Raw genomic sequence first — 12,116 nt, forward strand, 5'->3', positions numbered from 1 at the left:
AACCCGTCGATCCCGCTGAGGCAGGGGAACCCGTCGATCCCGCTGAGGCAGGGGAACCCGTCAATCCCTCTGGGGCAGGGGAACCCGTCGAGACATGGAAATCCGACAAATCGGCTGAGGCCTCCCAGGTTACTCCGGTTCTGATACCCGGACCCGACATCTTCAACAGAACAAAAACACTCCCAGATTATTCCCTTTGTGGACGGGGTCATTCTGCATCATGTGCGCTGGGAGTAGGAAAGCAAGTTCAGGGAGTGAATACATTTAATGAATTAACAAATTATACCAAGAACAATGCACAGACATGAAACAGAAACAACGACACCTTGGGAAGGAACAAAAGGGAGTGACATACAGTGGGGCAAAAAAGTATTTAGTCAGCCACCAATCGTGCAAGTTCTCCCACTTAAAAAGATGAGAGAGGCCTGTAATTTTCATCATAGGTACACTTCAACTATGACAGACAAAATGAGGAAAGAAAATCCAGAAAATCACATTGTAGGATTTTTTATGAATTTATTTGCAAATTATGGTGGAAAATAAGTATTTGGTCAATAGCAAAAGTTTATCTCAATACTTTGTTATATACCCTTTGTTGGCAATGATAGAGGTCAAACGTTTTAAAAAGGTTTTCACACACTGTTGCTGGTATTTTGGCCCATTCCTCCATGCAGATCTCCTCTAGAGCAGTGATGTTTTGGGGCTGTTGCTGGGCAACACGGACTTTCAACTCCCTCCAAAGATTTTCTATGGGGTTGAGATCTGGAGACTGGCTAGGCCACTCCAGGACCTTGAAATGCTTCTTACGAAGCCACTCCTTCGTTGCACGGGCGGTGTGTTTGGGATCATTGTCATGCTGAAAGACCCAGCCACGTTTCATCTTCAATGCCCTTGCTGATGGAAGGAGGTTTTCACTCAAAATCTCACGATACGTGGCCCCATTCATTCTTTCCTTTACACGGATCAGTCGTCCTGGTCCATTTGCAGAAAAACAGCCCCAAAGCATGATGTTTCCACCCCCATGCTTCACAGTAGGTATGGTGTTCTTTGGATGCAACTCAGCATTCTTTGTCCTCCAAACACGACGAGTTGAGTTTTTACCAAAAAGTTATATTTTGGTTTCATCTGACCATATGAAATTCTCCCAATCTTCTTCTGGATCATCCAAATGCTCTCTAGCAAACTTCAGACAGGCCTGGACATGTACTGGCTTAAGCAGGGGGACACATCTGGCACTGCAGGATTTGAGTCCCTGGCGGCGTAGTGTGTTACTGATGGTAGGCTTTGTTACTTTGGTCCCAGCTCTCTGCAGGTCATTCACTAGGTCCCCCCGTGTGGTTCTGGGATTTTTGCTCACCGTTCTTGTGATAATTTTGACCCCACGGGGTGAGATCTTGCGTGGAGCCCCAGATCGAGGACAGATTATCAGTGGTCTTGTATGTCTTCCATTTCCTAATAATTGCTCCCACAGTTGATTTCTTCAAACCAAGCTGCTTACCTATTGCAGATTCAGTCTTCCCAGCCTGGTGCAGGTCTACAATTTTGTTTCTGGTGTCCTTTGACACCTCTTTGGTCTTGGCCATAGTGGAGTTTGGAGTGTGACTGTTTGAGGTTGTGGACAGGTGTCTTTTATACTAATAACAAGTTCAAACAGGTGCCATTAATACAGGTAATGAGCGGAGGACAGAGGAGCCTCTTAAAGAAGAAATTACAGGTATGTGAGAGCCAGAAATCTTGCTTGTTTGTAGGTGAACAAATACTTATTTTCCACCATAATTTGCAAATAAATTAATTAAAAATCCTACAATGTGATTTTCTGGATTTTTTTTCTCATTTTGTCTGTCATAGTTGAAGTGTACCTATGATGAAAATTACAGGCCTCTCTCCTCTTTTTAAGTGGGAGAACTTGCACAGTTGGTGGCTGACTAAATACTTTTTTGCCCCACTGTATATAGGGCAGATAATCAAGGAGGTGATTGAGTCCAGGTGAGTGTCATTATGAGCAGATGCGCGTAACGATGGTGACAGGTGTGCGACTTAACAAGCAGCCTGGTGACCTAGAGGCCAGAGAGGGAGCACACGTGACCAAAGCAGTTTTGGGGAATGAAGAAAGAGAAAATATAGCAGATTAGGGAAATGAAGAAAGCCAGCAGAGGGAATTATAGTACCTTCTGAAAGTCTTCACACCCCTTGACTTTTTCATCATTCTGTTGTGTTACAGCCTGAATTTTCTTTGCCACTGGCCTGCACACAATAGCCCATAATGTCAAAGTGGAATTATTTGTACAAATAATTTAAAATGAAAAGCTGAAATGTCTTTGTTCAAAAAATATTCAAATACTTTGTTATGGCAAGCCTAAATAAGTTCAGGAGTAAAAATGTGCTTAACAAGTCACATCATAATGGTAGATAGGTAAACAGAGAAAGAAAATCCAGACATTGAATATCCCTTTGAGCATGGGGAAGTTTTTAATTTCACTTTGGATGGTGTATGAAAACACCCAGTCACTACAAAGATACAGGCGTCCTTCCTAACTCAGTTGCCGGAGAGGAATGAAACCATTCAGGGATTTCACCATGAGGCCAATGGCAACTTTAAAAGAGTTACAGAGTTTAATGGCTGTGATAGGAGAAATCTGAGGATGGAATTTTAAAAAAAGTTACTCCACAATATTAACCTAATTGACAGAGTGAAAGGAAGGTAGCCTGTACAGAATAAACATATTCCAAAACATGCATCCTGTTTGCAACAAGGCACTAAAGTAATACTGCAAAAATGTGGCAAAGCAATTTGGTTTTTGCCCTGAATACAAAGGGTAATTTGTTTTTTTATTAGGATCCCCGTTAGCTGTTACAAAAGCAGCAGCTACTCTTCCTGGGGTCCACACAAAACATAAAAATGACATAATAAAGAACATTAACAGACAAGAACAGCTCAAGGACAGAACTATATCAATTTTAAAAAGTCACACACAGCCTACATATCAATACATACACACAACCTATCTAGATCAAATAGGGGAGAGGTGGTGTGAAGTGTTGCTTTATCTGTTTTTTGAAACCAGGTTTGCTGTTCATTTGAGCAATATGACATGGCGTTCCATGCAGTAATGGCTGTATATAATACTGTAAGCTTTCTTGAATTTGTTCTGGATTTAGGGACTGTGACTAGACCTCTGGTGGGGTAAGTGTGTGTGTCAGAGCTGTGTATAAGTTGACTTTGCAAAAAAAAAAAAATTCACACATTGTTTCTTGTAAAAATAACAAGTGATGCAGTAAGTCTCTCCTCAACTCTCAGCAAAGAGAGACTGTTATTCAAAGTATTTATATTACCCCTCTGATTACAATGAAGAGCAGAGTTTGAAATGCCATAATACATACGTTTTCTCAACAACAGGTTATGGTCAATAATATCAAACGCTGCACTGAAATCGAACAGTACAGCTCCCACAATCTTCTTATTATAAATGTATTTCAACCAATCATCAGTAATTTGTCTGTTGAGTGCCCCTCTATAAGCATGCTGAAAGTCTGCTTTTAATTTGATTAGAGAAGTAGCATTGTATTTGGTCAAATACCATTTTTCTCAACAGTTTGCTAAGAGCTGCAAGCTGATAGGTCTGCTGTTAGAACCAGTAATGGCCGCTTTACCACTCTTGGGTAAGCGGAATGACTTTGGCTTCCCTCCAGGACTGAGGACAAAGACTTTCCTCCAGGCTCAGATTAAAGATATAACAGATAGGAGTAGCTATAGAGTCAGCTACCATCCTCAGTAGCTCTCCCTCTAAGTTGTCAATGCAATGAAGTTTGTCATTATTGATCGATAACAAAAAAAGTTCCACCTCTCCCACACTAAACTTGCAATGCTTGTCTTTCATTATTAGCTTTTTTATGCATGAGTATAATGCCTCACTGTTCGTTGTTGGCATTTCCTGCCTCATTTGCCAATGAAGTAATCATTCAAATAATTGGCAACATCAAATGGTTTTATGATGAATAAGCCATCTGATCAATGGTGGAAAAAGTACCCAATAGTAACGCTTGAGTAAAAGTAAAGATACCTTAATAGAAAATGACTCAAGTAAAAGTGAAAGTCACCCAGTAAGAAACTACTTGAGTAAAAGTATTTGTTTTTACAAATACTTGAGTATCAAAAGTAAATGTAATTGCTAAAATATACTTAAGTATCAAAAGTAAAAGTAAAAGTATAAATTATTTCAAATTCCTTATATTGACCAAATCAAACGGGACAAATTTCATGTTCTATTAATTTACAGATAGCCAGGGGCACACTCCAACATTCAGACATACTTTACAGATGAAGCATTTGTGTTTAGTGAGTCTGCCAGATCAGAGGCAGTAGGGATGACCAGGGATGTTCTCTTGATAAGTGAATCGGACCATTTTCCTTTCCTGCTAAGGATGGAAAATGTAACGAATACTTTTGGGGGTCAGGGAAAATGTATTTAAAAGTACATTATTTTCTTTAGGAATGTAGTGAATTAGTAAAGTAAAGTACAGATACCCATCAAAACTACTTAAGTAGTACTTTAAAGTATTTTTACTTAAGTATGTTACACCACTGCATCTGAGTCAATGAAAGATGGAGTTGAATGTGTCTTTCTGCCCATCATTTCATTTCAAGTACAACAAAGTATTTTTCCCACAATTCCTTACAGTGGATATGAAAAGTCACCACCCCCTTTCAAAATGTTTACATTTTGTTGCCTTACAGCCTAAAATAAAAACACAAAATCAGACTTTTTCTGTCTTTATTTACATACAGTAACCCACAATATCCAAGTGAAAAAAAATATATAATTACAGCCATGCTTGAATTACAGCCATGAGTGTCTTTGAATATGTCTCTACTAACTTTGCATACCTAGACTGTCCAATATTTGCCCATTCTTCCTTGCAGAATTGTTCAAACTCAAACACTCAAGGACTGCGCTCTTCAAGTCATTCCACAGATTCTTAATGGGATTTAGATCAAGGCTCTGACTAGGCCACTCAAGGACATTCTCCTTCTTGTCCTTCAGACACTGTACGGTTGCTTTGGCGGTGTACTTTGGGTCATTGTAATGTTGAAACATGACCCATCTTTCCGTTTTCAACTTCCTGGCAGAAGGCTGCAGGTTCTCCTCAAGAATATGTCGGTATTTTGCACTGTCCATTTTCCCTTCTATCCTGACAAATTTCTCTCCCGTCCCAGCTGAAGAGAAACACCCCCCACAACAGGATGCTGCCAACCCTGTACTTTACTGTAGGCATGGTGTTCTTTGGGTGGAAAGATGTATTGGGTTCTTGCCAGACATATCATTTTGTGTCCAGGCCAAAAAGTTCCAAAAAGACCACAGCACCTTTTGCCACTTGGCCTCGGAATCTATAATGTGCCTTTTGGCAAAGCTCAAATGAGACTTGATGTGGCTTTTTTGAGGAGTGTTTTTTTTCACCCTCCCTATAAAGGCCAGATTTATGGAGCACTTGTGATATTGTGGTCATGCACACATTGCCATTGTCTTTGCCATAAAGGCTTGAATCTCCTTCAAAGTCGCCAGTTGCCTGATCTGCCTGTAGTGGATTCTTTGCTTTGAATTGCACTACTAAGCAGTGGATTCCTCTATGAACAACTGCTTTTATTCTGAACTATACCTCAGCAAGTTTGCAATTGCAATTCTAAAGGGGGGGGGGGGGTCACTAATCTAAATAGGGTATTTTATTGAAGATGTGTTTTTCACTTGGTAATTGTGGGTTACTGTGTGTAAATAAAGTCGGGAAACGTATCATCTGATGTGTTTTCAATTCAGGCTGCAATGTAACAGAAGGTGAACAATTTGGAAGGGAGTGGGGACTCTCTATACCCACTGTATATCATTGATCTTTGCTTCACAATACTGTTTTTTCTTCTTTTTGGTGAGTTTAGTCACATCATTTCTCAATATGCAGTAAGCCACCCAGTCAGATGTGCAGCCAGACTTATTAGCCACTCCTTTTGCCTAATCTCTTTCGACCATACAGTTTTTCAATTCCTCATCAATCCATGGAGCCTTAACAGTTCTAACAGTGAGTTTTTTAACAGGTGTATGTTTATCAATAATTGGAAGAAGCAATTTCATAAATCAATCAAGTGCAGCGTCTGGATGCTAATTATGAATCACATCAGACCAACATATATTTTTAATATTATCCAGATAAGAGTCACAGCAAAATCTTTTGTATACACTATTTTAGGCCCCGCTTTTGTAACTTTGGCTGTCCTGGATATAACCACTATATTGTGATCACTGCATCCAATGCGTATGGACACAGCTTTAGAACAAAGTCTACAGTATTAGTAGAAATGTTATCAATACATTTGAATGATCTTGTTCCTGTAGTGTTTGTAAACACCCTGGTAAATTGATGAATAACCTGAACCAGATTACAGGCATTGGTTAAAGTGAGAAGCTTCCTCTTGAGCAGACAGCTTGATGAAAACCAGTCAATATTCAGGTCCCCAAGAAAGTAGACCTCTCTGTTTACATCACATACACTATCAAGCATTTCACACATATTATTTAGATACTGACTGTTAGCACATGGTGGCCTATAGCAACACACCCCAAAAGAAAAGGCTTTAGATGTGCAAAGTGAACCTGCAACCACAACACTTCAATAACACTTGACATAAGATCTTCCCTAAGCATTAATGGAATATGGCTTTGAATATATACAGCCACACCTGCCACATAAGTATTTCTGTCTCTTCTATAGATGTTATGTCCTTGTATTGATTCTGCTGTATCATCAATTACAGCAGAATTAGAATTATCTAAGCGAGTCTCAGAAATGAGTAATATTGTAAGGACCAACGCTGGGAGATGAGAAGCAAGTACAGGGAGTGAACATTTAATTAATAAACAGACATGAAACAGGACAGGACAGCGTCTGGACATGAAAAACATAACATTAATGCTGACACGGGGATGAAACAGAGGAACAGACAGATATAGGGAAGGCAATCAAACCATGAAAGAGTACAGGTGAGTCCAATGAAGTGCTGATTCACATAACAAAGGTGACATGTGTGCGTCATGATGGGCAGCCTGGTGCCATCGAGTGCCAGGGAGGGGGAGCGGGAGCGGGTGTGACAGTACCCCCCCCCCCCCTCTAGGGGCGTGGGAGCCTGACGAACCGGCTGAGGCGTGGGAGCCTGATGATCCGGCTGAGGCCTGAAAGCCTGACGATCCCGCTGAAGCGTTCCTGGCATAAGGCTGATGCTGAGGCATAAAATGGGATGGGAGCCTGCCGAGCCAACCGAGGCAAGGAAACCTCTCGAGCCAGCTAAGGCGTGGAAACCCGACGAGCCTACTGAGGCATGGAAGCCCGACGAGCCAGCTAAGGCATGGAAGCCCGACGAGCCAGCTAAGGCATGGAAGCCCGACGAGCCAGCTAAGGCATGGAAGCCCGACGAGCCAGCTAAGGCATGGAAGCCCGACGAGCCAGCTGAGGCGTGGAAACCCGACGAGCCAGCTGAGGCACCCCCGGTTCCATTGGCAGCGGCACCCGGACCCGATGTCACCAACAAAAACAAAAAACAAAAGCTCCCTGATGCTCCAAATTGTGGTGTCAGCATTCTATGAGGACCAACGCTGGGAGACGCGAAACAAGTACAGGCAGTGAACATTTAATTAATAAACAGGCATGAAACAGGACAGGATAGACAGATATAGGGATGGCATTCAGCAGTCCATTAATCAGTTGGTGTCTGTAAGTGTGTGTGTGGGGCAAATCCAATACAACACATTACTGAGTATCACTCAACATATTTTCAAGCATATTGGTTGCTGCATCATGTTATAGGTATTGTTGTAATCATTAAGGACTGGGGAATTTTTCAGGATAAAAAATAAACAGAACGGAGCTAAGCACAGGCAAAATCCTAGAGGAAAACCTGGTTCAGTCTGCTTTCCACCAGACACTGGGAGATGTATTCCCCTTTCAGCAAGACAATAACCTAAAACACAAGCCAAATATACACTGGAGTTGCTTACCAATAAGATAGATGTTCCTGAGTGGCTGAGCAACAGTTTTTACTTAAATCTACTTGAAGATCTTATCGCAAAACCTGAAAATTGTTGTCTAGCAATGATCAACAACCAATTTCAGAGATTGAATCATTTTTAAAAGAGTAATGGGTAAATGTTGTACTTTCCAGGTGTGGAAAGCTCTTAGAGACTTACCCAGAAAGACTCACAGCTGTAATCTCTGACAAAGGTGTTTCTACAAAGTACAGACTCAGGGGTATGAATACTTATGTAAATGAGTTTATTCTGTATTTAATTTTCACTAAATGTACTAACATTTATAAAAACTTGTTTTCACTTTGTCATTATGGGGTATTGTGTATAGATGGGTGAGAAAAAATGTATAGGACAATAGGAAAGTCTTGGTTGCTGACTGCACTCACTCTGCACTCTGAATGGGAGTGGAGGGTCAAAGGAAGAGCTTCTCTAAATGCAGCCTGGAGGTGACCCCTTAACTGGACACAACATGTTTATATATTGAGGGCTGTGCGTGGTGACTGTTACAGTTTTTACAATCACTTTGGTACTAATTTTGGAACCTTGATGTCATTTTTCAAAACTCTAGCCACAAAACTCACAACCAATGATCAAAATGCAAATTGTTCAAAACTCTATCACTTTTTCAATTGCTTGGATACAATACACATAAAGCTAAGATCATTTGATCATTGAACTAAAATCACCTGTTCAAAATGACACAACTTGACATCAAGGTATTACCATTTCAAAATGCAATTCACACATTACATCTGAAATGACTGTCTATTCATTTCATTACAATGATCTATCAATTCATATAACTGCTCAACATGATAAGTAACTGTTGCGTTAGTCTTAATGCATAGTTTTATGGAAACTGACAAACAATATTCCATGTTTAGATCATGAAGGTTTCAGGATAACGAGATCCATTGACATCAATTACGGAGGAACATGAACCAATTGGACTACATTATCTATGGATGTTATAGTTCATCATCATTCTTTATCAGACACTGTTTCTATGGTCCCATGTACCACTTTTCCAGACCATGGTTTCAGATTTGACATTACTGTACACTCACCGGCCACTTTATTAGGTACACCTATCAAGTACTGGGTAGGACCCACTTTTGCTTCCACAACAACCTGAATTATTCATGGTGTTGTATGGTAAGAGATGCCATTCTGCACACCACTGTTTTAAACAGCTGTTATTTGAGGATTTGTGGCCTTTCTGTTAGCTTGAATGAGTCTGGACATTCTCCTCTGACCTCTCTCATTAACAAGGTGTTTTTGCCCACAGAAATGCAGCTCACTGAATGTGTTTTGTTTATCGCACCATTCTCTGTAAACTCTAGAGACTGTAGTGCGCAAAAATCCCAGGAGGGCAGCTGTTTCTGAGATGCTGGAATCACTATGTGTGGTATCAACAATCATACCACGGTCAAAGTTGCTTAGATTACTAATCTTGCCTGTTCTAATGTTTGGTCGAACAACATCTAAAGATAACTACTCTATATACTCTATATATTGAGTTGCAGGCAGCCACATGATTCGCTGTTCGAATGTAACCTTCCTTGATTAGCTAAATCAGGTCTGTAGAGCTGAAGGTATGACCTATGTCATTGTGTTGGATAATATCAGGTTCCACCATGCTCAAATGGAGCAAGCATGGTTTCAGGCCCATCCACAATTTACCACCCTGTACTTACCCCATACTCTCCTTTTAACCCAATAGGAATTCTTCTCCACATGGAGGTGGAAGGTATATTGTAGGCGCCCTCATGAACAAGCCGCCCTTCTCCAGGCCATGGATGATGCATGCAATGACATCACGGCAGACCAGTGTCAGGCCTGGATTCGCCCGAAGATTCTTCCCAAGATGTTTGGCTAATGAAAACATCCATTGTGATGTGGATGAGAACCTGTGGCCAAATCTACAAGACAGGGTTGAGGGAAATATAGAAGTACAGTAATCAATCCTTTGTTTTGCTTTTTACAGTAAGCCAGGTGAGGAACAATGCATCGGACGTTTTACTGTAGTTTTTTGTGTTTTTTTTGTAGCTAATTATTTTTGCTTTGATTCAAAGAAACCTATGTTGTGATTTTATTGCATTTCATCAATAAATTTCATATTTTGTTCAATGATTCCACTGTGTCTGTAGTTTTCTCTCCACTAGTCCTTTTACATTGATGTATTTACATGTAGTAGCATAATGAAACATGTATCACACATTTTGTACTACAATATTTACTGATTGTACGGACAACTACACAGTGAAACTACCGGTATCTTGTGGGTGGGTGATCTAAATGAATGTTCCTATGGTATTTCATGATAAATTAGTTATTTGAACCAATGATTCTGCAAGTGTAAGGCTTCTTTAAAGATATGAATGCACAATGCAATGTTTTGAACATTGGGCAGCCTGTTTTACAAGTGATGACCGTTTTGAGTTTTGTGTCCAGAGTTTTGAAAAATGACCACAAGGTTCTGAAATTAGTGCCAAAGTGATTGTAAAAAACTGTAATACTAACTTCTTTGGGGAATCATGTTTTATTTGTGAATTCATGCAACATACTGGACATAATGTCAGCATGATTGACAAAGTCGAGCAATTTCTCTCATCTCTAGTTAAAGATTTATATTGTGTATCCATTCAAATGTGCGATTCAAGGCTATTGTGTGTGTGTGTGTGTGTGTGTGGGAGGGGGTGGTGGTGGTCGTGGTGGTGGGGGGGGGGTTGCAGAGGAGTTTGAGGAGTTTCAAAACATTTTCTCCCTCTCCGTTCCTACTGAACACCACTGCTGGTTTGGAGTGTGGCTAGATTCTACCAATATGACTGGAAGTCAGAGAGATTTGGTTTTCCTATTCTTTTTCTAAGTGCCTCTTTCACGCCCCTCGTGACCACCCACTAGTTTCCCCAGCTTTTTGTGGGATGTGGTGATTTTGTGACCTCGTTTCTGTATCAGAGTAGCTCCTCATTTTTCAGTGATGATACAGTGTGTACCAATACAGAAATAACACTTGTGATAAATGTTGTTTTGTATGAAACATGTTCAATTGGGAAGAGGAATTTAGTCTACCTCAAGACAGGGTGTTGGTATGCAAGTGTGTGCATGTAAATGTGTGCGTGCATGTGTATTTTTGTAGTCCAGCTTAGTGTGTGTGTGGTTGTCACCCTGTGTGACACCCAGTAAAGACAGGAACAACTCAGGACAGGGAGACCTAGAGAGGTCTAACGCACTTAGAAAAAGAATAGGAAAACCGAATCTCTCTGACTTCCAGTCATATTGGTAGAATCTAGCCACACTCCAAACCAGCAGTGGTATTCAGTAGGAACGGAGAGGGAGAAAATGTTTTGAAACTCCTCAAACTCCCCCCTCCCACACACACACACAATAGCCTTGAATCAAGCACATTGAAGCACATTTGAATGGATACACAATAGAAATCTTTAACTAGAGATGAGAGAAATTGCTCAACTTTGTCAATCATGCTGACATTATGTCCAGTGTGTTGCATGAATTCACAAATAAAACATGATTCCCCAAAGAAGTTCGTATTAACAGTCACCCCTTACAGCCCTCAATATATAAACATGTTGTGTCCAGTTAAGGGGTCACCTCCAGGCTACATTTAGAGAAGCTCTTCCTTTGACCCTCCACTCCCATTCAGAGTGCAGAGTGAGTGCAGTCAGCACCCAATACTTTCCTATTGTCCTGCTAAGGCCCCATGATTACAAGACCAGGAACTCTTCTAAACATCCACACACACAGTTAAGTAGTCCTACCTGGCTCAGTCTCTCTCAGTGCCTACTCAGACAAGTGAGGTTGTGTGTGCGTGTGTGTGTGTGTGTGTGTGTGTGTGTGTGTGTGTGTGTGTGTGTGTGTGTGTGTGTGTGTGTGTGTGTGTGTGTGTGTGTGTGTGTGTGTGTGTGTGTGTGTGTGTGTGTGTGTGTGTGTGTGTGTGTGTGTGTGTGTGTGTGTGTGTGTGTGTTCGAGTGATTTGGGTATATGTAAAGACAGGGTATATAGTAGCTGGACTACTGACCTACATATTGG

Source organism: Oncorhynchus nerka, linkage group LG6 (assembly GCF_034236695.1).
Source record: "Oncorhynchus nerka isolate Pitt River linkage group LG6, Oner_Uvic_2.0, whole genome shotgun sequence".
Classification (NCBI taxonomy): Eukaryota; Metazoa; Chordata; class Actinopteri; order Salmoniformes; family Salmonidae; genus Oncorhynchus; species Oncorhynchus nerka.